At 35.6% G+C, this 27,351-nt stretch overlaps 1 long non-coding RNA gene across 10 annotated transcripts; it reads left to right on the forward strand.

Annotated features, from left to right (window-relative positions):
* Nucleotides 1–251: 251 nt before the first annotated feature.
* On the forward strand, nt 252–26,608 carry LOC143253718 (uncharacterized). 10 transcript variants are annotated; one of them, XR_013029817.1, is made up of 7 exons: nt 7,316–7,770; nt 10,410–10,529; nt 10,906–11,105; nt 14,671–15,144; nt 15,970–16,135; nt 16,574–16,690; nt 25,087–26,608. It is a non-coding gene; the product is annotated as an uncharacterized LOC143253718 (long non-coding RNA). The 10 variants fall into 10 exon arrangements; XR_013029813.1 differs by having other exon boundaries at nt 7,316–7,766; XR_013029814.1 differs by having other exon boundaries at nt 7,316–7,766; nt 14,843–15,144.
* The last annotated feature ends 743 nt before the right edge of the window (nt 26,609–27,351 follow it).

Below are 27,351 nucleotides of genomic sequence, written 5' to 3' on the forward strand. Positions count from 1 at the left end.
AAAAAAGAATCGCTTAGAGCTTTCATGTTTGATTTTTTCTCTGTTTCTTTTTTTTAATGCAAAGCGTGAGCTATAAGTTACATTCTCAGCAGACATGAAATTTTTATTTAATAATTTTTATATTGATTGTTCTGGTATTTGTGTGTCCTGTTCTTAGTGGCGTTTTCAGTGTCGTCACGAATCACGTGCACAGTCTGGTCACATTTTAAACATGTTTAAATAATACTCCTTACGTTGTAACAGTCTTCATTTTTATCGGTTTCCACTCCCCCTGTAGCAGCAGGAATAAAGATTACCAGGATTTGTGGGCTAAATTGCGAGTGATTTAGAGGGCTTCTGGTATACTTACGATTGAGTTCAAGATAAGGTCTAAATCTATGGGGGAAACATGATATCAGTAGGCTGTCTAAGTGAGGAAGACATGAATAAACTTGTATAACTACTGGATTTGACCTGACAGATGTCTTGCTGGTTTAAAGGTAAATTTATATACCTTAGTGGATGGTAAGTGATCTAAACTATATCCTTATCAGGAGTTATACAACTTACACTCTAATAAAAAATTATTATAAAAGATGAGAAATATTCTATGACGCACTGTTTTTTGTGAACGTTTCGAATAGCAGTCGATTTCTTATCATCGCTTAAGAATGACCCATTGCACTACACAAATAATCGTTAAAGTTTATATATATTGTAAAATATGTAACTGGAGACTGAGCAGAAGTGATATATTAAACATTTTCTATATTTCAGTATTAACTGTTGAACTTCGCTTATCTTCTCATATATATATATCGTGAACATTTACCATAAATAAGACATCGTGACTCCTTACCATTTTAAAATCCATTTGAGAAACTTCTTAAGTTATAACATTTCCTTTTTTTTTCAAACTATAGAATGTACATGAAATTAATAAAAATAACTGTTTTAACTGCGTAAACAATTCGAAGTTACTTGAAACTATATTGGCATAAAATTGGAAGTATGAATTATTTGTGCTCATGAATTCATGATAATTCGATTGTTTCATAATGTTGATGGTTTTCTTGCTCACGGATTAATGATAAAGATAATTCGGTATGTATCGCCCGTGATTCTTATGGTTTCCTGATAAAGATAAATCGGTATGTATCGCTCATGATTCTTATGGTTTCCTGATAAAGATAACTTGGTATGTTTTGTTCATGAGTTTTATGGTTTCATGATAAAGATAACTTGGTACGTTTTGCCCATGAGTTTTATGGTTTCACGGTAAAGATAACTCGCTATGTTTTGCTCACGTTGTTGTTGGTTCTCATACATTGAATAACTAAGCCTCTGTATAACATTTCAGCTAATTTGATGAATAAAAAACAGGCTAACTACTTTACATGGGCGTCTCTGATGTGATAACACAGAAGATACTATTACTGTCCTACAGCAGAGAAGACTACAAGTAGGTGTGCACTGCTAACCCTTACACATTTTAATTGTCTGACAATTCGGAACAACCAACACTTGAATATTTTCAACGTGTGACTGTATTATTATGTAAGTGTTTTACAGTTGATTCAGCAACTGTGCCTTACCTACCAAGCAGGTGGCGTGGTCATTACCACCTTTTGCGGGTAGTTAATTAGCTCTCAGTATATATTTCCTTGACAAAATTATACATTAACTGTCGGAGGGAGCAAAATTGTGGTACTTATTACACGCGCTTCAAAGGTTCAGTTCAACGAACTGAGAGAGTCCAAGGCCACATTTAATTTTTTTTTTTTTTCACTCTGAGGTTTTGCAGATTTCGAAAACACTCACTGAGATCCTATGTTGTCAAATGTACGTGATATAAACATTGATATTAAATGACACTCGTTTATTCACTTAGCATTATAATATAATATATTCCTTAATTTTGTTTTAATATACAAACAACTATTGTTGTGTAATGACACATAATAAATGCACATCAATATTGGTGACAACAATGAACAAACAATGAAAAGTGTGTTCTCAAATCACCTGGAAAATAAGTTAAAATTATGGTCAATTACCTGTATCCAAGAGGTCTCTGATCTGACCGTTTAACCGAGCGCTGTTCAGTTTGACAGTTTTGTTTCTATGACATATTTTTCTCCCTTTGTTTGTTATTGTGTCATTATCAACGTATACTTATTTTGAAGTATGAATAGAATAGGCTGTATATTAAAATAAAACTAAAGCCTATCTCTATAAGAAAAAAAACACACTTCGTTTTTCATTCTCCGATATCCTAGAGCATACGAAATACACATAGAAATGAAATACCTTCGAATATAAAAGGAGAAAGAACGTGAATGTTTGCCAACAGTCTCGCGCTATATTACGAGATGACGCGTCGTTCATCAATAATACAAAGTAGTAGACATTAAGCACTTCTTTAGATATTGATTGTTTGTGGGCCTGGCATGGCCAAGCGCGTAAGGCGTGCGACTCGTAATCCGAGGGTCGCGGGTTCGCGCTCGCGTCGCGCTAAACATGCTCGCCCTCCCAGCCGTGGGGGCGTATAAGGTAACGGTCAATCCCACTATTCGTTGGTAAAAGAGTAGCCCAAGAGTTGGCGGTGGGTGGTGATGACTATCTGCCTTCCCTCTAGTCTTACACTGCTAAATTAGGGACGGCTAGCACAGATAGCCCTCGAGTAGCTTTGTGCGAAATTGCAAAACAAACAAACAATGATATAACTTGTTTCAATCTCCAATCTAAACAGTTGCAGAATAATCATACACGAGGCATGAGAGAATGTTCTGGTATAAAAAAGATGTGTTGATTTGCAAAATGTTTTTTTCTAGATTTTCTCCGTCTAATATGGTTTCACTGCGCATTTCACTGTCTGTTTCTCTAGTCCCTCGACCCGGCATGGCCAGGTGGGTTAAGACGTTCGACTCGTAATCCGAGGGTCGCGGGTTCGAATCCCGGTCGCACTAAACATGCTCGCCCTTTCAGCCGTGGGGGCGTTATATTGTTACGGTCAATCCCACTATTCGTGGGACGGCTAGCGCAGATAACCCTCGAGTACCTTTGCGCGAAATTCAAAAACAAACAAACAAACTCTAGTCCCTCTATAGGTGAATAGTAGGTTTAAAGACTTATATGCTAAAATCCGGGATGCAATTCTCAGCAGCAAATAGAATGTAGAAACCCAATGCGCGACTCTCTGGAAAAAAAAAAAACAAGCAGAATTGTTTCTCTAATAAAGGTAGCTCCATCTGTTGAACAAGTGATTACATTACAGTAGTCAACCAGTCCACATTCGCATATTCGTTTTCCATAGAGATTTGTTTGCTGGTGTTACTAATGATTTAGAGTTCCAGACAAGAGTTAAATATTGGTAATGTAAGAGTGTGCCAAATATGACTGCAATCCGCAAACCTCTCACTTGGTGTACTTTGTCACTTTACCATTACCCACCAATGAGTACCTTCATCTCACACTGCCAATGGCTCAAAACTTCCTGCGAACTCTATTCTTCGTTCTGGGTTGGCATAGCCTGGTAATTAGAGCACTCGAATCACGATTTTTGAGTTCAAGGTTCGAATCCTACTACTTGTGGCAGCTTTACAGCTAGCTATTCACTGATAAAGAGTATTCCTACAACTGACAGTGGCGAATGGTAGTCTTTCTTCTAGCATATGGCTTCAAAATTAGGAACGTTTGGCGCAGATGGCTCTCTAGTGGCATTGAGCGAAATATGAATGACAACAACGACAAACAAAAACTTGAAGAATACAGTAGTTAAAAATGAAGGCATTTTTACAAGATAACTTTTACACGAAACAAATCCGTTTTGACTGCGGTCTAGAAGACTAATATAATAAGAAGAATGATTAGATGTATAGCATGTGGAGCCACCTACGGTAGACACGTGCAACAGGTTCACTGACCTAGAAAATCTTAGAGAAAGAAACATACCAGAAAAGGCATTTTGCAGAAGAACGGTTTTGCTGTCCTAGAAAACCGTCACAGAATTCGAACACTGCACAAAACTTATAAGACATAAACATGACCTTTATATACTGTACATCATGATACATCAGGAACACCACACGATTCGAACGGTCCACAAAACATATAGCCGGTATTTGATTTATAAAATGGACCTATAAATTGAAACCATTCAAAGAAACGTATGAGGTTTTAATAAACAGCTTTTCATTGAGAGCACATGAACAGAGACAGAAATAATAATAGAAACAAAATACATTCAAGCCATAAGTTACTTCGTTCACAAGAATACTTCTTTAGTGATTCAGCTTACTCCCAGCAGAGGGCGCAAAAACGACTTGTACCTGGCTTAACTGCATGGTTAATTCGATGCTTTTGTTCATTGTACGTGATATTTTTATACAGTACTACACAATTGTTCTATTTTTGTTTTTTACTGGAGAGTATTTCGGTATATGTATTTTTAATTGCTTATGTTTATGTTAACGAAGAAAGCCAGTAGCTGAAAGGTAAAGAAAAGATTTTATATATTCTAAAAATAGAGATGTTCTTTGTTTTAGCAGAGTTCCAAACCCCGGTCAGCGTTCACGCTTTTAGCAGATTCTACTGATATGAACGTGTGTAGAATAAAGCTAAGACTTGTTGCTTGGCGTCTTGTTTAAAATCACGCGTGTATAGAATAGCGTCACATCTACTTATTAAACATCATAATTCTGTAAACTAATGTTACATGTACTTCTTTAAAATCACGCATGTGTGCAATAGCAGTATCTCTTGTTATATATGTGTAGAATGGTGTTACATGTACTTATTTAATTTAGTATCATGCATCTGTACATTAGCGTTACATGTTTTTGTAGAATTAGATATATTTTTTAACATTGTGTGTTTCTAGAATAGCGTTATATGCAGGGGCGTAGATTCTTTTACACCCGATGGGTGGGCTGATTTTTGCAACCACTTATGTGGACTGTTTAATTTGCAAATTGGTAATCTTTGATTACGTGAACCTGAAAGCTGTAAACATGCAGTCACAATACTTGCATGTATACTTAGGCCTGCTGACTAGTACTTACGAACTATCGCTTAGATCGAAAAGCTTAGAAGCACGCCTACATTACAGATGTACATTTCGGCTGCTGAAAAAGCCTACATCTAGGCCTAATTATGTAATTCGATTGGTAAAAACACAAGAACAAACACAAAATTTGTAGGCTTGTGATGCAATAAAACAATTCAACAGACCAAACTGTAGGGGGGATGATTGTATGCACCATACCCCCCACCTAAAATGAAGGGGGATGTATACCCCCATCCTCCCAGGATCTACGCCCCTGGTTATATGTATAATTTAACGTCTTGCGCATGTAAATACAGTTACATATATTTGTTCAACGACATTCGTGTGTATAGTTTCGTTGCATCTACTTGTTTAACATCACGTGTTTGTAGAATTGCGTTGCACATGCTTGTTTAACGTCACAGATGTATAAAATAGCGTTACTTGTACTTGTATAATGTCACGCGTGCGTAGACTAGCTTATATACTTATATAACGTCACGCTTTTGTAGAATAGTGTTACATGTACTTGTTTAATATCAGAGGTATGTAAAAAAAAGCGTTATATTTATTTGTTTAACACCTTGCGTGTGTAGAATACCGTCATATACACTTATATAACACTCCGCTAAGTAAAAGTGTTGTTGTTTTAAATTAAACACAAAACTACACAATGGGTTATGTGTTCTCTGTCCATCACGGTAATCGAAACCCGGTTTTTAGCGTTGGAAATTCGCAGACATGCCGCTGTGCCACTGGGGGCGCTATGTAAAATAGAGCTATAGATAGTTATTTAATACCGCGCGTAAATAGAAGAACATTATATAGATACTTGTTTCACGTCACGCATATGTAGAATCGCGTTACATGTACGTGTTTAAAATCAAGCGTGTATAGCATAGTGTCATATCCAGTTGTTTAACATCACGAACGTGTAGAATAGTCTTACGTACACGTGTTTAAGGTCTTGACTGTGTATAAGAACATGACCTGAACTTACTTAATGTCACGCGTGTGTATAATAGCGTTACACGAACTAGTTTCAGGTATAGTTCTTTAACATCACGCGCATATCGAAGAACATTATATTTGTTTTACGTCACGCGTGTGTAAAACAACATTACACATAAATTTTAAAGCCATGCGTGTATAAAAATAGCGTTACATGTACTTCCTTTACATCATATGTGTGTATAATAGAGCTACGTTTATATGCTTAACCTAACACGTTTCCAGAATAGCGTTAAATCTATTTGTTTAAAATCACACGTGTGTAGACTAGCGATACATTTTGTTTAACATCACGCTTGTATAGAATAGCGTTACATACAATTCATTAACGTCTGAGTGTGTAGAATAGCGTTACATACAATTCATTAACGTCTGAGTGTGTAGAATAGCGTTACATGTAGTAATACTTTGGTTTTTGAAATACGCTTGAATAGAATAGCGTTACATACAATTCATTAACGTCTTAAGCATGTAGAATAGCGTTACATGTAGTAATATTTTGTCTTCTCAAATATACTTGAATAGAATAGCGTTACGTACGATTGATTAACGTGTAGGATAACGTTATACATATTTATTTATGATCATACTTTTGTAGAACAGCTTTGTGTATACATGTTTAACATCACATGTTTGTGGAATTTCCTTATAAATACTTATCTAGAGTCATACCTGTGTAGAAAACCGTTGTATATACTTAATATAACGTCACATGTGTTTAGAATATCGTTACATATACTTGCTTAATATCCTGCGCGTGTATGATAGAGTTGCATGTACTTATTTAACGTCACACGTGTGTGTAATAATAGAGTACGCGTTTAACGTCATACGTGTGTGTAATAACAGTGTTATATATACTTGTTTCATGTCACACGTGTGTGGAATAGCGTTACATGTCCTTATTTGACATAATGTGTGTGTATAATAGCAATATATATATATAGATATTTATGTAATACCAAACGAGCTAGAAGACGCTGTAACTTCGTGTTTGTTTGTTTTGAAATTCGCGCAAAGCTAGACGAGGGCTATCTGTGCTAGCCGTCCCTAATTTAGCAATGTAAGACTAGAGGAAAGGCAGCTATCCATCACAACCCACCGCCAACTCTTGGGCTACTCTTTTAGTAATGAGTAGTGGGATTGATCGTCACATAGTTACTCCCCACAGGTTGAAAGGCGAGAATGTTTGGTGTGACTGGGATTCGAACCTGCGACCACCCTCGGAGTGCAAATCGGGCGCTCTAACCACTTGCCCATGTGTCTAAACATTTTTTGTTTGGTCTTCTAAGACCATATATATAAACCTACTTCTTGAAGTAAAATTGTGAAAAAATATATTTAATAATTATTTGGAAAAGAAATGTGTATATTTATCTACATAACTATGAAGAAATTATATATCTGATTATTTATTTAGGTCAAAAATTCAATCTAAAACGAGATTCTAACTTCAAGTTGATTGGATTTAACGTAAATACTTTGTTAAACGAAACTAAGAGGTGCCCCCCGCTATTGCAGCGGTATGTCTTCGGATTTACAACGCTAAAATCAGGGGTTCGATTCCCCTCAGTGGGCTCAGCAGATAGTCTAATGTGGCTTTGCTATAAGAAAACACACGAAACTAAGAGATTCCATGTGGTTGGACGTGCTGTCTTGTCGTTTGTGGACAAGCGTCTCCAGAGCAAGTGGTAGAATTTGTGCCTTTGTTTGTTACATGTCTTATACAGTAAGTAAGTATGTAAGCAAACACAGAGATATTATATGGCATACATTTCACTGATTTTCTTAGATATTTTACAGAGTTGATTGACTAGCATTTATTGATAGGCGAAATTAATAATTATGAATATGCTGTCATATATCACATTTAAATCAGTGTTTGAAAATAACTTTCAACTCAAGTTTTTCACTAACTGAATCTCTAAATTCACGTCGTATGTCTTTCTTTTTTTTTTCCTGTCAGTTAAGCATTCTTTTTAAACGTTTCAGAAGCTCTGAAAATAACTGACTTGTTAAAAGAGAAAATGGTTTCTCCGTGTGGTTCACTTTTTGTCACTCATGTCTGATTTTTGTCGTTACTCGGCAGCAAGCTTGAGGGCTTAAAACGACAAAGTTCGGAAATCGATCCCAGCAGGCATATATTATATAGTTTTGCATTTGAACAGAAACAAATCAACTGATCATGAGATTAAATATATCTATAGCGTTGCATATTGCGATCAGATCGCACGTGAAAATAATCGGTAGAGATGATGGGATGCACATTTTGATCACTCAAGCGTTAAAATGATCACGAGAGGTGGCGAGATTAATAAACCTACAGCTGTTGTCTCCTGCAGAAATATCTCTTAGGTCTTTGAAGCTCCTGATTTTTTGTACTGAAAATGGTTTAATATGGTATGATTGGTGAAATACAATAGATGTGTTGTTCTCTGTTCCATCATATTTTAGTAGTTTCACGTGTGGCTGAGTCTTCCCGATATTTATTAAAACTTAAGTTGTCATGGTGACAATTTACTTGTGACAGCACAGCGCTTTATTTGGTAACCCAGCGCGTTATAGCAACAATCGCGGACGTCCATTAAGTGTTTGTTTGTGGCTGACGACCGCGTGTAATCCTCTTTCGCCAATTAACAGAGAATGCACGTTACTAATTAGTTAATTAAGGCAAAGTGTCAATCACAGTTGTGCATGCTCTCCTGATCAAGCTATGTATTGTTATGAAGGCCAATGTCAACGTTCTGGGAGGTTTATCTTGTATGTAATTAACAACAAATTTGTCGGTTGTGAATGGTACGACTGTCCTGATGAGACCGAAGAACTTCTGGCAGGTTTCTCTTGTATGTAATTAATGCCCAATTTGTTGATTGTGAATGGTACAACTGTCCAGATGAAACCGAGAAACGTCTGGCAAGTTTCTCTTATAAGTAATTAATGCCAAATTTGTTGATTGTGAATGGTACAACTGTCCAGATGAGACCGAAGAACTTCTGGCAGGTTTCTCTTGTATGTAATTAATGCCAAGTGTGTTGGTTGTGAATGGTAGACTGTCCTGATGAGACCGAAGAACTTCTGGCAGGTTTCTCTTGTATGTAATTAATGCCAAATTTGTTGATTGTGAATGGTACAACTGTCCAGATGAGACCGAAGAACTTCTGGCAGGTTTCTCTTGTATGTAATTAATGCCAAATTTGTTGATTGTGAATGGTACAACTGTCCAGATGAGACCGAAGAACTTCTGGCAGGTTTCTCTTGTATGTAATTAATGCCAAATTTGTTGATTGTGAATGGTACAACTGTCCAGATGAGACCGAAGAACTTCTGGCAGGTTTCTCTTGTATGTAATTAATGCCAAATGTGTTGGTTGTGAATGGTAGACTGTCCAGATGAGACCGAAGAACTTCTGGCAGGTTTCTCTTGTATGTAATTAATGCCAAATTTGTTGATTGTGAATGGTACAACTGTCCAGATGAGACCGAAGAACTTCTGGCAGGTTTCTCTTGTATGTAATTAATGCCAAGTGTGTTGGTTGTGAATGGTAGACTGTCCTGATGAGACCGAAGAACTTCTGGCAGGTTTCTCTTGTATGTAATTAATGCCAAATTTGTTGATTGTGAATGGTACAACTGTCCAGATGAGACCGAAGAACTTCTGGCAGGTTTCTCTTGTATGTAATTAATGCCAAATTTGTTGATTGTGAATGGTACAACTGTCCAGATGAGACCGAAGAACTTCTGGCAGGTTTCTCTTGTATGTAATTAATGCCAAATTTGTTGATTGTGAATGGTACAACTGTCCAGATGAGACCGAAGAACTTCTGGCAGGTTTCTCTTGTATGTAATTAATGCCAAATGTGTTGGTTGTGAATGGTACAACTGTCCAGATGAGACCGAAGAACTTCTGGCAGGTTTCTCTTGTATGTAATTAATGCCAAATTTGTTGATTGTGAATGGTACAACTGTCCAGATGAGACCGAAGAACTTCTGGCAGGTTTCTCTTGTATGTAATTAATGCCAAATGTGTTGGTTGTGAATGGTAGACTGTCCAGATGAGACCGAAGAACTTCTGGCAGGTTTCTCTTGTATGTAATTAATGCCAAATTTGTTGATTGTGAATGGTACAACTGTCCAGATGAGACCGAAGAACTTCTGGCAGGTTTCTCTTGTATGTAATTAATGCCAAATGTGTTGGTTGTGAATGGTAGACTGTCCAGATGAGACCGAAGAACTTCTGGCAGGTTTCTCTTGTATGTAATTAATGCCAAATTTGTTGATTGTGAATGGTACAACTGTCCAGATGAGACCGAAGAACTTCTGGCAGGTTTCTCTTGTATGTAATTAATGCCAAGTGTGTTGGTTGTGAATGGTAGACTGTCCTGATGAGACCGAAGAACACCGCAGTTGAAGCCCTTTGTTTCCATTTCGGATACTTGTATCTCCAGCTCTGGATCAGAATTAGAGAAACATTCTCTCTATACCCTCATTTTGAGGTAAGTTCATTATTTATCAAAGTTAATTTTATACTTTTTTATCCATTCTTATTATTTTACCTTCATCATTAGACACTGTTCTCAAAGGGCCTCAAACATATGAGTAGAAACTTGTTGTAGTATTTGTCGGAATCAAGACTACACTGATATAAACATAGTCAATGACACGTGTAAACTAACAGATTTAATGTGTATAACTTATGGTATTTTAGCATGTATCGACACATAATAGCTACAACTTTTTTAAATGTAGAAGTTCAAGACAATACATAATTCAGCTAAAATAATGGATTAATAATTAATAATTACAAAACTTTTGATCTAAATTAAAAGGAAAGAAAATGATATTTCCACACGTTTGATTTTTCCTTTCCAGAAAAGATGTCCTCGTGAAACGTGGTGAAACAAACCTGAAGAAATTACCCATTCAGTACAACAAGGCATAATTTTACCACTACCATGTTTTAAACATGTATCCCAACACTGTTGACTTTTATGCATCTAAAAGTCTGTTATTTGATAATCTTCTTCCCCATGAAGTCTGTTCTGGATAGCGTCAAAACAAAATGAAAACAGGTACAGTTGGATATGAGCTGATATTGATCGAGATACAACACTTTATTCTAAAATAATGGCATATATCAAAGTATTAATTTATAGTTGCGTTGAACGCCACCTTTCGTTGGCAACTAACAGATATTAACTTGTTAATGTAATCGTTCGTTGGCTATAATCTACTGGTGCTCAGAGTATGGAAAACATACCAATTTTCTCTATAAACAGCTTTCTCATTTGTTCACATTATAATTTTGTGTTTGCTCTTATATTTGTAAAAATCGAAAATAACATTTCGTTTCCCTGTGCGCTACTTTAACTGACCCACTTTCTTGTGTGTAACTCGGGAAGATATCTCGCGTAGGTTTACTATTAAAGGACTGTAGCTACATGAGAAAAACTACAGTTTTCAGAGAACCCAAACTTTGCGGTTTATATCTTTAACAATAGTGTTTCTAAAATAACTCTAAATTAATGAAGAAAATATCTGATAATTTTTGTTATTAATTTTGTGTGTTCTTATCAGTCGTTTTTCAAAATGGCTTAGCATTTTTGTTGTTATTAGTTTGGGGGAGAAATTTCCTCATGAATTATCAACAGTTTCATTAAAAATATAAAAATAAAATAAGACTGGATAAAGATAATAGTTATACTTTAATCGTAAACTGTAAACATAGCTAATAATTGTTTTTGTTTGTTTTTGAATTTCGCACAAAGCTACTCGAGGGCTATCTGTGCTAGCCGTCCCTAATTTAGTAGTGTAAGACTAGAGGGAAGGCAGCTAGTCATCACCACCCACCGCCAACTCTTGGGCTAATCTTTTACCAACGAGTAGTGGGATTGACCGTAACATTATAACGCCCCCACGGCTGAAAGGGCGAGCATGTTTGGCGCGACGGGGATGTGAACCCGCGATCCTCAGATTACGAGTCGCACGCCTTAACATGCTTGGCTATATCGGGCCTAGCTTCTAAAGAAATTATAAATTTTTAATTTGGTAGCACTTCTTGTGGTTGCTCTTAATACAAAAGTGTCTATTCCTTTTGAGAGAATATTGCGAACTCTTTACACCATAAATGGTTACTAGCTTCTTAATATAGCACTTATTCTCGATTCCTGGTTACATGGGGCTGTGATATTCTTAACCCGAAAGAGCTCTTTCCTTTTTAATTGAAACGACTAAACTTCTTTTATTTGTGCCATAATCTGTTTGTAAAGCAAAACTTAAAACAGCTTCTTCGTAAAGTATTAAAGAAAATAAACACCATTGTAAGACCTAACAACACGTAATGCAACGTAAAGTTTAAATAAACATGGTGAGAAATAAACACCATTGTAAGATCTTATAACACGTAACGAAACGTAAAGTTCAAATAAACATGGTGAGAAATAAACACCATTGTAAGACCTAACAACACGTAACACAACATAAAGTTCAAATAAACATGGTGAGAAATAAACACCATTGTAAGACCTAACAACACGTAACACAACATAAAGTTCAAATAAACATGGTGAGAAGCTGTTTCTGATTTTTAAAGATTACTTTTCATTCTTGTATCTCCCAAAAAAAAAGCAGTGCAAAAATACATTGACGTACGGTTTGGATTTCATTGCAAGAAGACATACGGATTTAAAAACTAATTCAGGAATACGTAATAAATATGTTGTGATAGACATTAGGTGTTGTTGTTGTAGAAAATCCGATAAAACATCTTGTTTCAATGGGAAGCAAAAGTAATACAGAAAACGATAATTGTGGTAAGGCAATCGAGACCACGTTAAAATCTTACCTATCAGAGCAAGTGCAGTGAGGAGTTTACAAGTAAGTTAGGTGTTTAAGTGACACACCAGATACATCAAACATTTAACTTGAACATGTGAAGCTTCTTCGAAGAATCCAAGTGGCATGTGGGATTAATTCGAAGAATCCAAGTGGTATGTGGGATTAATTCGAAGAATTCAAGTGGTATGTGGGATTAATTCGAAGAATTCAAGTGGTATGTGGGATTAATTCAAAGAATCCAAATGACTTGTGGGATTAATTCGAAGAATCCAAGTGACATCGACATGAATATAACAAATTGATATTAAGAATCAAAGTGACACTAACGTTTCAATTTTTTTTAGATTTACCTTTTATGATTGATTCAAATAGTTATGAAACTTTCGAGAAATTTATGTATAGAAAAATATATATTTTTACTTCAGAATTCAACACAAAAAATAAGTTCACGTGAAAATTTACAATTTATTGAACAGAATTTGGCTCATAATAAGGTCTCTTTAGATTATTTGTTTGTTTGAAGTTAGGCACAAAGCTGCACAATGTGCTCTCTGTTCTCTGTTTACGACAGGTATCAAAATCCGATTTATCGCGTTGTAAGTCCGCAGACATACAACCGTGCCACTGGGGGCGCCACTTTGGAAATAATGTTAACAATCCGTTTATTTTTAAGGTGTCAATAATCGTTTACTCCAAGTAACGTAATGCATTAACACTACAGTTAAACCGACAATATGCTGGAATTACTTTTATTAGTGAATTTTATCAAGTACATTTCTCTCCTGTTTTTTTTCTGATTTATTATGTTATTGGAGGAGGGAGGGTTTACTACAAGTTATGGTGTATCTCATAACCGGCCTGTTTTATCTTTACATCACTTTCTTTTATTCTTTTTGTCCTTAATACGTACAACTATTCTTTAACTCTCCCTAGGAGGATAACATTCTCTAGTGTGCCGATAGGGCAAAGGTCATTGTCCTCCTCACCGAAAGAAATTCTCCCTTTTTTTTAACCGTGCATATTTGTAAGCGTGCACATCTTAGCCTGATGTGGAAACACCCATAATGCAAAATTCACAATATGATACACATTTCCTTAGTTTATAATGTTAAGATACGTCAAATAGGACCTAATAACACCTAATTAGATCAAACAACAACAACAGACCTTTAAACTTAGTTCTTTTGTAATCTATAGAGTCGACATTATCAATAATGAATGATATCTTTGTAAGAACACACTGTATTATATAGTTAATCAATAACTATTGCAGTGTGATGGCTGCAAACTCCGAAAACATCTAGCCTCTAAATGCCTTGTCTAATATTATCCAGTCTTAATAGGTACCATAATGTAGTGTGTTGTCGCTTTGGAACATGGCCAGGTCTAAAGCATCCTTCAAAATAGCATGGGGAAGGAGAAACTCCAGTGTTGCTATAGTGACAGAAAGCGAATCAGCATGTGTTTTTTTTTTCTGTTAAATCAATCATAGCTATCTTTATTCTAAATTTAGGATGACCTCATTGTATTTTTATTATTGTGAAAAACGGAAATGTTCTTTATTTAAACTAATCATCATTATTTTTCCAGTTCAATCTTCTTTAGAATCAACTTTTTCTTCGGTTTTGGCGTTTCTCCTGTGATTATTTTTGTTATCATTTCACAACCTTAATTTGTTTGTCACCTTGAGCTGAAGTGAAAGAGTTTTCTTTTCACGACATTGGAAACCTGAGCTTTTATTTTTTATAGACTAGTGTCTTATTGCGTATGTTTTTTTCTTTTCATACACGCTCCACCCAGTGGCACAGCGGCATGTCTGCGGAAATATAACTCTAAACACAGAGTTTCCATACCTGTGGTGGGCAGAGCACAGGTAGCCCATTGTGTAGCTTCGTCCTTAACTTCAAACAAACATTTGCGATATAAAAAAAAAAAGTAATGGAACAAGCCTGTTTCCTAACTATTCCAACAGCGTTTGTGACTGAATCAGGGTGGGAAACTAATTCTAGAGGTCCAAGATTCGAGACGCGCCATTAAGCAAGCTCCATACATTTTACCCGTTTGGACGTTGTAACTGTGACTGTTAATCCAGAGTAGCCACAAAGACAGAATATGCTGATGACTTGTTGCTCTTCCTTGTCATGATTTCTAAATCAGGGATGGATGTACATGTTTAAGTCTTGGGGCACATGGATCAACCATCTGGGCCATGTTGCACCGAAAGTGTGTCGTCAGATTCGATACACCAAATACAAGGGAGGCATTTTAATACAAGTAAGAAACGTCGTAAAAATACTTTTATGCCAGTACTCAGAATTTGTTATTTGCATTTTTATTATGTTCAGAATTAATAACTCATTTTTTATGAATTTTATTTGGGAAACTGGTAACAACATGTGATGTTTAAATCGTAAATCTGTTGAGTGGCAATTTATTGTATGTAATTAATTCATTTAGGAAATAAATTACATTGATTCATCTCTTAATTTCGTATAAGAACTGTTCATTATTCCAGTGCCATGAAACGTTACAACAAAGGTTTAAACTCGTACTGCACGTTAGTGTGAAACAACAAACTCTACTCGTCTTGCAAACTGTGCATACTTTATCTCCTGCTGTATAATTATCACTATAAGGTTAGCTTTACTACACAACAATGGAATGAACTTATTTCACTTAATTCTGTGTAAATCACACGTAGTCTTTCTGGTTCTCCTCGGGAGGAGGCAGACCTGGTAACGTGAGCGTCGTGATAAACAACCGGTCTAGGCAGACGGAGTAATGTAAAACGTTTCTTATCATTTAAAGATCTTCCCGAAACTACTGGCATTATCAAGATAAGCACGTGCATGTAGTATACCTGTTTGTTGACGATATGTCAATATCCGGGAAGAAAGGGTCACAGGCGAGGGAAAGAGCAGGGTGTCTCCTAGCGGTTTTCTTTCTTCCTTCTTTTTGGTTTTATGTAGTTTATGGTCTGTCGTATGCACCTTGGTATTCTACCTTGAGTTGACTTGTAAATAATTATAAGCTCTTTTACTTCGGTTCCCTAGAATTCTTGGGCAATGTTAATGTTTTTTGTTGTTTTTTTTTATTTAGGTGTGAAGTTTCGTAAAGAGTTATCTACATCTACGCTACGCCCACCGCACGGATCAAACTCCGAATCTTATAATTATAAGCGCTCAAGTGCACTGCTGAGCCAAAGAAAAGGGTGAAAGAGAAATAAGAAAATGCTACATTAATATTTGTGTGTGTGCAAGATCCCGTAAGTAATTCGTAGTCACTTTTAATTTGAGTGTCTTAGATCAACGTCTGTCGTCTAGAGTATTCTTCAATTTGTGTGGATAATCCTAGACCTTTTTCTATTGCTGGTATTCTCATATATGTACAAAAGTGGGTATAAAAGTTTCCTGAAGTTGAGATTAACATCCATTTGTGCACATGCGCACAAAGACAGTGCACTCTTTGTTGAATGTAGAAAGAATAGCACTAACTACACTTTGGTGTCTGTCCATTACGAAGCAAATTCTGCCATTATTGCTGCTAATCCTTTAAAACTATAATTAAAATTTTTGTTGACACACAGAATTAGCTATATGGTGCATCCAGAGTTTAATCATTTATTAAACAGAAATTCGTTTTATTTCATTCTCATTATTTCTGTTTTGTATTTTTCCATGTTTTTCTCTTCTTCTTCCCACAGCTTTCAGATACTTCTTTCCCTCTTCAAATCCCTCATTTTGTACAAAAAAATGAGCAAAATGTGGCTTCCAGTAGAACCCACTTAGTTAGAGTTGATCCCGTGTCTAAGCAGTTTGTGGTATGTATATATAAATGTTTCGTTGTTGCTACTTCCAATCAAGCTAGTAATTTAGACAAGAATGAAATGAACTACAGTATTCGTTTATGTGTATTTTTGGGCGCAGTTTAACCTTTATGTAGATTTTATATAGTATCCCAGGGCAGCAAATAACTGATAAAATAAGATGTCGCCTTGAGGTTTATATATAGACAAAGGAATGTTCTTTTGAGCAGGAATGTTCGACGATACAACCTCTTGACGACACATCTGCCAAAACTGACAGAGACAAATAGGATTGATTGGCAACAGTTGTATATAACATCATCATCGTTACGTGAAGATAGAGTCAGCTGGAACCCACGCTAACACACTAGCTATGTCTTTTCTAAGTCATCCCTCTACCCAGGGCAAGGTCTGACGTTAAATCTGAGCTCGCAACTCGATAGATCATTGCTAAAAGACTTGGATGTCATTTTGGACCAGTTTTAACCTTGCTAAATAACTATGGACTGACATTAAGAGGGTGCGGAATTTTATTGGTAAACGCTAGTTGAGAAGTCTGTTCTGTAACAGTCCTCTCCACATAGACCAATTTACAAAGAAAGTGTTAAAACACAATTGACCGTTGTCATAGTGATGAATAGCCTAACTTAACCTAACCTTTCTTTTTTCCAACATAACCACAATCTTACACGGTAATCCTTGAATAATATTATTTCTGTTTTCTTTGTATCTCTGATAATCAAACTGGTGATAATATATGATAAGGCAGGAAACAACGGATCATTGATAAAGCAGGAAACAACAAATCAATATGTTTTATTCCTCACGCATTTTTCACACTATTCTACAATACCAGAACTGTAAGCATACAAACAATAAGTCTTTATTCACTGTAGATTTTCAAAATTGATATAACAGCTAAAAAATATATGTTTTTTGTTTCTTTTGTTGTTGTTGTTTACGAGAAGTTACTATGCATATAATAAGACGGAATAATACACTTCTGCAGTTAAACACGGTGACAACACAGATAATAAGACGGAGTGGCTTATTTCTTTAGTTAAATACAGTAACAACACAGATAATAAGACGGAGTGGACTACTTCTTTAGTAATACACGGTGACAACACAGATAATAAGACGGAGTGGACTACTTCTTTAGTTAAACACGGTGACAACACAGATAATAAGACGGAGTGGACTACTTCTTTAGTTAAACACGGTGACAACACAGATAATAAGACAGAGTGGACTACTTCTTTAGTTAAACACGGTGACAACACAGATAATAAGACGGAGTGGACTACTTCTTTAGTTAAACACGGTGACAACACAGATAATAAGACGGAGTGGACTACTTCTTTAGTTAAACACGGTGACAACACAGATAATAAGACGGAGTGGACTACTTCTTTAGTTAAATACAGTAACAACACAGATAATAAGACGGAGTGGACTACTTCTTTAGTAATACACGGTGACAACACAGATAATAAGACGGAGTGGACTACTTCTTTAGTTAAACACGGTGACAACACAGATAATAAGACGGAGTGGACTACTTCTTTAGTTAAACACGGTGACAACACAGATAATAAGACGGAGTGGACTACTTCTTTAGTTAAATACAGTAACAACACAGATAATAAGACGGAGTGGACTACTTCTTTAGTTAAACACGGTGACAACACAGATAATAAGACGGAGTGGACTACTTCTTTAGTTAAACACGGTGACAACACAGATAATAAGACGGAGTGGACTACTTCTTTAGTTAAATACAGTAACAACACAGATAATAAGACGGAGTGGACTACTTCTTTAGTTAAACACGGTGACAACACAGATAATAAGACGGAGTGGACTACTTCTTTAGTTAAATACAGTAACAACACAGATAATAAGACGGAGTGGACTACTTCTTTAGTAATACACGGTGACAACACAGATAATAAGACGGAGTGGACTACTTCTTTAGTTAAACACGGTGACAACACAGATAATAAGACGGAGTGGACTACTTCTTTAGTTAAACACGGTGACAACACAGATAATAAGACGGAGTGGACTACTTCTTTAGTTAAATACAGTAACAACACAGATAATAAGACGGAGTGGACTACTTCTTTAGTAATACACGGTGACAACACAGATAATAAGACGGAGTGGACTACTTCTTTAGTTAAACACGGTGACAACACAGATAATAAGACGGAGTGGACTACTTCTTTAGTTAAACACGGTGACAACACAGATAATAAGACGGAGTGGACTACTTCTTTAGTTAAATACAGTAACAACACAGATAATAAGACGGAGTGGACTACTTCTTTAGTAATACACGGTGACAACACAGATAATAAGACGGGTGGACTACTTCTTTAGTTAAACACGGTGACAACACAGATAATAAGACGGAGTGGACTACTTCTTTAGTTAAACACGGTGACAACACAGATAATAAGACAGAGTGGACTACTTCTTTAGTTAAATACAGTGAGAACACAGATAATAAGACGAAGTGGCTTTAGTTAAATACAGTGAGAACACAGATAATAAGACGGAGTGGCTTTAGTTAAATACAGTGAGAACACAGATAATAAGACGGAGTGGACTACTTCTTTAGTAATACACGGTGACAACACAGATAATAAGACGGAGTGGACTACTTCTTTAGTTAAACACGGTGACAACACAGATAATAAGACGAAGTGGCTTTAGTTAAATACAGTGAGAACACAGATAATAAGACGGAGTGGACTACTTCTTTAGTAATACACGGTGACAACACAGATAATAAGACGGAGTGGACTACTTCTTTAGTAATACACGGTGACAACACAGATAATAAGACGGAGTGGACTACTTCTTTAGTTAAACACGGTGACAACACAGATAATAAGACGGAGTGGACTACTTCTTTAGTTAAACACGGTGACAACACAGATAATAAGACGGAGTGTACTACTTCTTTAGTTAAACACGGTGACAACACAGATAATAAAACCAATCAACTTTTCAAACAATTGTTTATTTGGTGACCAGGTATAATCATTATGTATGAACGATTGTTATTGGATTATCTGACTTTATTTGTGTGTCATGCATTTGGAGGTCCTAGTTGAGTAATACTGGATAGTTTAAACGTCTTATTTTAATCTGAACATAATAAATATAACAAGTTAGATACTTTTCTTCACAATATTATTTTTATTTAAGAAACAGAATTACATTTGACCTTTGGCATTTTGTTTCTATTTCTCGTTGTAATTTTCCCAGTTGGATGTTAATTAACCATTACCAGTTGTAAATATTCACATTCATACCTTGATGGTCAAGAAAAAGGAAGTTGAAATATATCTTTAACCTACTAATAGGATTCAAGAGTATTAGTAATAGGATTCAAGAGTATTAGTAATAGGATTCAAGAGTATTAGTAACAGGATTAAAGATGTGGTGTTGTTCTAAAGTGAGAGTATTGGTAATAGGATTCAAGAGTATTAGTAACAGGATTAAAGATGTGGTGTTGTTCTAAAGTGAGAGCACTAGTAATAGAATTAAAGGTCTACTGTAGTTGTAAAGGGAGAGTATTAGTAATAGGACTCAAGAGTATTAGTAACAGGATTAAAAATGTAATGTTGATCTAAAGTGAGAGTATTAGTAACAGTATTAAAGGTGTTGTGTTGTTCTAAAAAGGAGTATTAGTAGTAGGATTAAAGGTGTGGTGTTGTTCTAAAGATAGAGTATTAGTAGTAGGATTAAAGGTGTTGTGTTGTTCTAAAAAGAGTATTAGTAGTAGGATTAAAGGTGTGGTGTTGTTCTAAAAAGGAGTATTAGTAGTAGGATTAAAGGTGTGGTGTTGTTCTAAAGATAGAGTATTAGTAACAGGATTAAAAATGTAATGTTGATCTAAAGTGAGAGTATTAGTAACAGTATTAAAGGTGTTGTGTTGTTCTAAAAAAGAGTATTAGTAGTAGGATTAAAGGTGTGGTGTTGTTCTAAAGATAGAGTATTAGTAGTAGGATTAAAGGTGTTGTGTTGTTCTAAAAAAGAGTATTAGTAGTAGGATTAAAGGTGTGGTGTTGTTCTAAAAAAGAGTATTAGTAGTAGGATTAAAGGTGTGGTGTTGTTCTAAAGATAGAGTATTACTAACAGGATTAAAGGTGTTGTGTTGTTCTAAAAAAGAGTATTAGTAGTAGGATTAAAGGTGTGGTGTTGTTCTAAAAAAAGTGTATCAGTAGTAGGATTAAAGGTGTTGTGTTGTTCTAAAAAAGAGTATTAGTAGTAGGATTAAAGGTGTAGTGTTGTTCTAAAAAAAGTGTATCAGTAGTAGGATTAAAGGTGTGGTGTTGTTCTAAAAAAGAGTATTAGTAGTAGGATTAAAGGTGTGGTGTTGTTCTAAAAAAAAGTGTATCAGTAGTAGGATTAAAGGTGTGGTGTTGTTCTAAAGATAGAGTATTAGTAACAGGATTAAAGGTGTTGTGTTGTTCTAAAAACGAGTATTAGTAGTAGGATTAAAGGTGTGGTGTTGTTCTAAAGATAGAGTATTAGTAACAGGATTAAAGGTGTTGTGTTGTTCTAAAAACGAGTATTAGTAGTAGGATTAAAGATAGAGTATTAGTAACAGGATTAAAGGTGTTGTGTTGTTCTAAAGATAGAGTATTAGTAACAGGGTTATAGGTGTGGTGTTGTCCTGAAGATAGAGTATTAGTAACATGGTTAAAGGTGTGGTGTTGTTCTAAATAGAGAGTATTAGTGGTATAATTAAAGGTGTGGTGTTGTTTTAAAGTGAGAGTATTAGTAAGAGGATTAAATGTGTGGTGTTGTTCTAAAGATAGAGTATTAGTAAGAGGATTAAATGTGTGGTGTTGTTCTAAAAAAGAGTATTAGTAGTAGGATTAAAGGTGTGGTGTTCTAAAAAAAGAGTATCAGTAGTAGGATTAAAGGTGTGTTGTTCTAAAAAAAGAGTATCAGTAGTAGGATTAAAGGTGTGGTGTTGTTCTAAAGACGGAGTATTAGTAAAAGGAGTAAAGGTGTGGTGTTGTTCTAAGGAGAGAGTATTAGTGGTAGAATTAAAGGTAAGGTGTTGTTCCAAAGATAGAGTTTGAGTAATGGGATTAATGGGAAAATGTTGTTCTAAAGTGAGAGTATCAGTAGTAGGATTAAAGGTGTGGTGTTGTTCTGAAGAGAGAGTATTAGTAACAGATTTAAAGGTCAAGTGTTGTTCTAAAGTTGTTCGATTCTCTGCAGTGAACAGAGTACATAGTACTAAGTTATTTTACTCTAAAGAACCAAAAAACGTTCATTGAAAGTAGTACTATAAATGTGGCGGGGGCTTTCTACTACTTCAAAATACCCGTGCTCCGCGCGGCATTTAACGTCACTTTCTTTCGATGTCGGCATCGTGTATTTTGTTACCGACATCATCGCTCAGTTGAACCCTCTCTTGCAGCAACGTGATGAAACTGAAATAGCTGCCAAAGTGGAATTGTTGGTGCGATTGCTTGTCTGTATAACTCGACTTCTGCGAAAAAGCTACACCTAGTTTTTATCTTAATTTTTCTCGTTTTTCACACAAAATTTCGTGGAAGTTAATTCAGCTAATTGCTAACAACAACCTGTTATACCAGACAAACAGTCAGTCAAATCTGCTTAATTTTCATTTTATGTAATATATTGCACGTAATTTTAAAAATACACAGACTGCTGTTAAATTTCACGCATCTCTTTTATTTCTTCATTTCTTAAGTGTTTAAAAATCGTTTCTTATTCTTTTCTTAAAGGTACTTACTTCTCCGAATACGTTTGTTTTGTTGTTATTGTTTTCACAGCCACGTGTTTTGTGCTCTTTCCTACAACCCAGCACATCCTTTCTTTCTGTTGCTACGTTTTCATTGCCTAACACTTAATACTTTAGGTAATATTTCTCACAAACCTCAACTCTTTCACGCTATGTTCCTGACCCCACGAACTAGGCTTTCTGTCAGGTGTGCTTTTCACTTTACCTCACATATTCGTCTGCTACGACGTTAGTTCCAAGCTCTGCTTTAGTTCCTACGGAAAGAGAAGTAATAAAACTACAAAACTGTTTGAAAAATTTCGCACAACGAACCGCACAACGTTTATTACATTTTACTTTATCAAGTCTTCTTTTCAGTGACGTTAAAGTATAAACACCTTAAAAGTGTACTTGACAATACAGAAATACACTACTTTTGTTACACTGCTTGGTCATCTATGTATATTGTAATAACAGTGGACGACAGAATGCTTATCTGTATGCTTTCTGTATTTTGAAACAATCTTGCTTCGTGTGTTCTGGCAAACAGACTGATAATCGTTCCATTAATTTAAGCTTTGTCACTTGTCTTTATTATTAAATAGTTGATAATACATATTGCACCCAGAGTTGGTAAAATAAAAGACCATAGTAGTCTAAACTTACTATTATATTATTTTTTAATGTGAAAATATTTTAGAGGTCATATACATATTAGATACTGAGGAATATCTTGGTGGTAAGATGGCAGAACGACTTTTTGCATAAGTTCCTGACAGTCGATTTCCTCGTACTTTGCCACTTATATTCCAATTGTTTTAGTATGTAATGAAATTATAATGCTGTCGACAAAACTGCAGAATCGAAAGTTTTAAAAAGAAATTTCTTTTAATCACAAATCAAGAATTAACGTTGTAAAACATATAATACTTTAAAATAATTAAAAGTGCATTTGTTTTACTTCTTTTTTAACTTAGTAAAACCTAGTATTTACACTCCTATGGTCTTTATTTTACTAACTCGAAGTGCAATATGTTGTATTAATCAAAAGCGCATTTCTTTTATTTCTTCTTTTTTAACCTTGTAACACCTTTCACAGATTAATAAGAGTTTTCCGTAACTCAAATATGTAAAGCTGAGGAATGAAAAAAAAACGTTTAAATTTTTTTGAAAACCTAACAACAAAGATCATTCAAAATTTTTAAAACAAAAGACAAATGGCAGCTAATATCTTAAAGGGATTACCACACGAATTAACCACACGAAGCTAATACTGTAAGGCGAGGGGTTAACTACAGGAAGTAACAAAAAGGTATTATCACTGCGTGGCTAGAGATTAACCACATGAAGGTAATACTGTAATACTGTAAGACAAGGGTTTAATCATAGGAAATTACCAATGTAAAGTTAGGGATTAACCAGGGGGCGTTATCACTGTCGGGTTAACAATTATTCAGAAAAATTTATTGATTTAAGGTTAAGGATTAGCTATTAGATATTATACTATAGGGTTATCGATTAACAAAAAAAATGTTGTCACTGTTGACTACGAATTAACCAAGGGGCGATGTCACGATAAAGCTAAGATTTAACCAGAGGACATCACTAGTGTATGGCTAAAATTTAACTAGGGGACGTTATCAATGCAAGTCTAAAGTTTAGTGTCGAACGAGTCAAGGTTTGTTTTGTGTTTTTTGTTATTTTTTCACTAAGATTAAATTATAGTTCTTGTTTGTTGGTTGATGGAAGAAGCTATTCTAATCACGTGGATTTTAATATATACATATTTTCACACTTCTGTTATGAAGCTACCACGTACACTATGTATTCGTTTAATTATTTGTACATTTCTGTAATGTTTTGTGATTGTTGTCTTAATTCATGTCTAGAAATACGGAATTAATTAAAATTGTTTATGAAAATTTAGTAAGTCTAAGTTAAATGTTCGAAACTGTATTTTATATGTGACAGAAATGTTCTATTTGGGGTAAGTTTGTTTCAGTATCAACAACATGACACGTAATAATTCTTAGTGATTGTTTTTATGCATCACCAACATGCTAAGTCACTAACAAAAACAAACAAACTGGATTTAACCTTGTAATTTAGTAGAACGAAAGGCGAATGACAGTTTCAATGGAAAAGGCCAATCACGTCTTAGCCCGGTATGGCCAAGTGGTTAAGGCACTAAACTCGTAATCCGAGGGTTGCAGGTTCGAATTCCTGTCACACCGAAACATGCTCATCCTTTCAGCCGTAAGGGCGTTACAATTTGACGGTTAATCTCACGATACGTTGTCAAAAGAATAGCCAAAGAGTTGACGGTGGGTGGTGATAACTAGCTTCGCTCCCTCTAGTCTTATACTGCTAAATTAGGAATGACTAACACAGATAGCACTCGTACAGCTTTATGCGAAATTCAAAACAAACCAAACAAACATCAGGTCTTTCAATGAGACATATGGACCAGTTTTGTCACATACATCAAGATGTTGCCTTGTATTTCGACAGTGCATGAAGATAATATTGATAATGTATTAGTACGGATGAAAGTATTCTTCTGTAGTACGAAGCTTATCTTAAACAATGTATTATAAAATATATTATATTTACTCAGATTTTTTCTCTACAGATTATCAAGTGGAGTTTATAAAGAACAATGATGGCCGGGCAACCTAAGCTAACCCGCAGCCTACACATGCTGCCCTTAAATATCCTCAAGGGCTACAAGACCCCTTCTTCTAACCAGCAACCCACCGTATGCGAATTGTCAACCAATGAATAGTATCAGAATGACCACGTAGAAACTGCAAAGCGAAACGTCGAATAACTATTACATTTATCCCTGAATCTTTATGGTCGTTGCATATTATTTATTGTGTTATCTACACTACTTCACTTAGAGATATTTACATAATGAAGTAACTTTACAGAAATACAGTAGAGCGTTTCGTTCACCTAGCAGGGAAGTCAATAATGGAAATAATAAATGTGATTTTAACCATTTATCGAAAAGTCTGTAAGTACGCTTGTAGTACACGTGTACTGTATACGCGATTCCTTGTATTATCGTATTTGTAAATATATTTATTTCTGGCCCCTCGCTCGTACAGCAGTAAGTCTTCGGATTTACAACTCTAAAATTAGGGGTTCGATTCCCCTCGGTAGGCTCAGCAGATAGCCCGATGTGGCTTTTCTATCAGAAAAACACAACACACACACACACTTATTACTGGAGCGTATTTGACGGCCCGGCATGGTCAGGTAGTTCGGGCGCTCGACTCGTAATCCGAGGATCCTGGGTCCGAATCCCTGTCGCACCAAACATGCTTGCCTTTTTATCCGTGGGAGTGTTATAGTGTGCGGTCTATTCCACTATTCGTTGGTAAAAAAGTAACTTAAGAGTTGGCTGTGGATGATGATGACCAGTTGCCTTCCTTCTAGTCTTACACTGCTTAATTACGGATAGCTAGCACAGATAGCCCTTGTGTAGCTATTCACAGAATTAAAAACAAAACAAACGTATCTGAACAGCGTCTGGCCGTGAAGCTGTCAATTCAATGGTTCATGGTTCACGTTCCATTATCGGAAAAACTTGCTTCGAACTTTGAAGCGGAGGGCGTGATATAACACTGAAGGTCAAATTCCAATAGAAGGTCATATAAGAGTCGGCAGTGGGTGCTGCTAACTAAATTCCTTCCAATATAAACGAGTGACGGCTATGTGCAGATAACCATTAAACACCTTTGTGCGAACATTTTTAAACAAACACATTAAACACCTACATTATGGTGTCTTTAAGGAAGAAAAGGCGCACGTTGTGACAAGCAGTTATTTACGCATATTAATATTTCAGTTGATTTTAATATTTTCTTTCCACCACTGTAAACGTTGGAAATACGAGTTCATGAACTTGTTGACTTTGGGAGTTTCTGGCGTATGTGTGTTAATAAAAATTTCCCATAAACAGACTTCAATTTTATAGAAACATTACCATAAAACTATTACCTTTCTCAAGTGAGTTCAGTGTTCCAAGCAGGTCTAAGTGTTTTATGTTTATGTTTACTGTCTCTTCTTTAGTTCCCATTATAAACGCAGCTTACAATTATGCTTAATTTCCTGATGATCACTTTGAATAATAATGAGAAACTGTTGTTTGCTTGTTTTTTCTTATACGTCTTATTATGTCGTTCGACGATCTTCCAGTAATTTCCAATGAATATGGAGTCGAATGTAGACTCTAAAAGCTAGTTATTGTCGTTAACAATAGAATTACTTTGTCATACTCTCATTTCTTGATATTTATATATGACGTATTGTATTGTATGTTCACATGATGAAACCACATTCACTCATCTAAAGATTCTTCTGCGCCTATTGGCCCGGCATGGCCAGGTCGTTAATACACTCGAATCGTAATCTGAGGGTCGCGGGTTCGAATACCCGTCACACCAAACATGCACGCCCTTTCAGCCGTGGGGCGTTATAATATGACTGTCAATTCCACTATTCGTTGGTAAAAGAGTAGACCGAGAGTTGGCGGTGGGTGGTGATGACTAGCTGCCTTCCTTCTACTGTTACACTACTAAACTAGGGACGGCTAACGCAGATAGCCCTCGTGTAGCTTTGCGCGAAATTCAAACTAAACCACATATTTCAGAGGAGATAAAACACAGTTAAACAGTTCAAGCGTATACATCCGAAAACACTTATCAAACACTTAGTAAGCTTACTGTTTAGTTACAATTAATAGCAATACACCGTTAAAATATTACACAATAAATAATTATTAAAATTCAGCTTTGCGCGAAATTCAAAATAAACCAAACCAAAATTCTGCGCGAATTACCTTCGTTATCACAAAAGTACCATAGCAAACACATTAAAATTTCATATA

Source organism: Tachypleus tridentatus, chromosome 6, assembly GCF_004210375.1.
Source record: "Tachypleus tridentatus isolate NWPU-2018 chromosome 6, ASM421037v1, whole genome shotgun sequence".
NCBI classification, from domain to species: domain Eukaryota; kingdom Metazoa; phylum Arthropoda; class Merostomata; order Xiphosura; family Limulidae; genus Tachypleus; species Tachypleus tridentatus.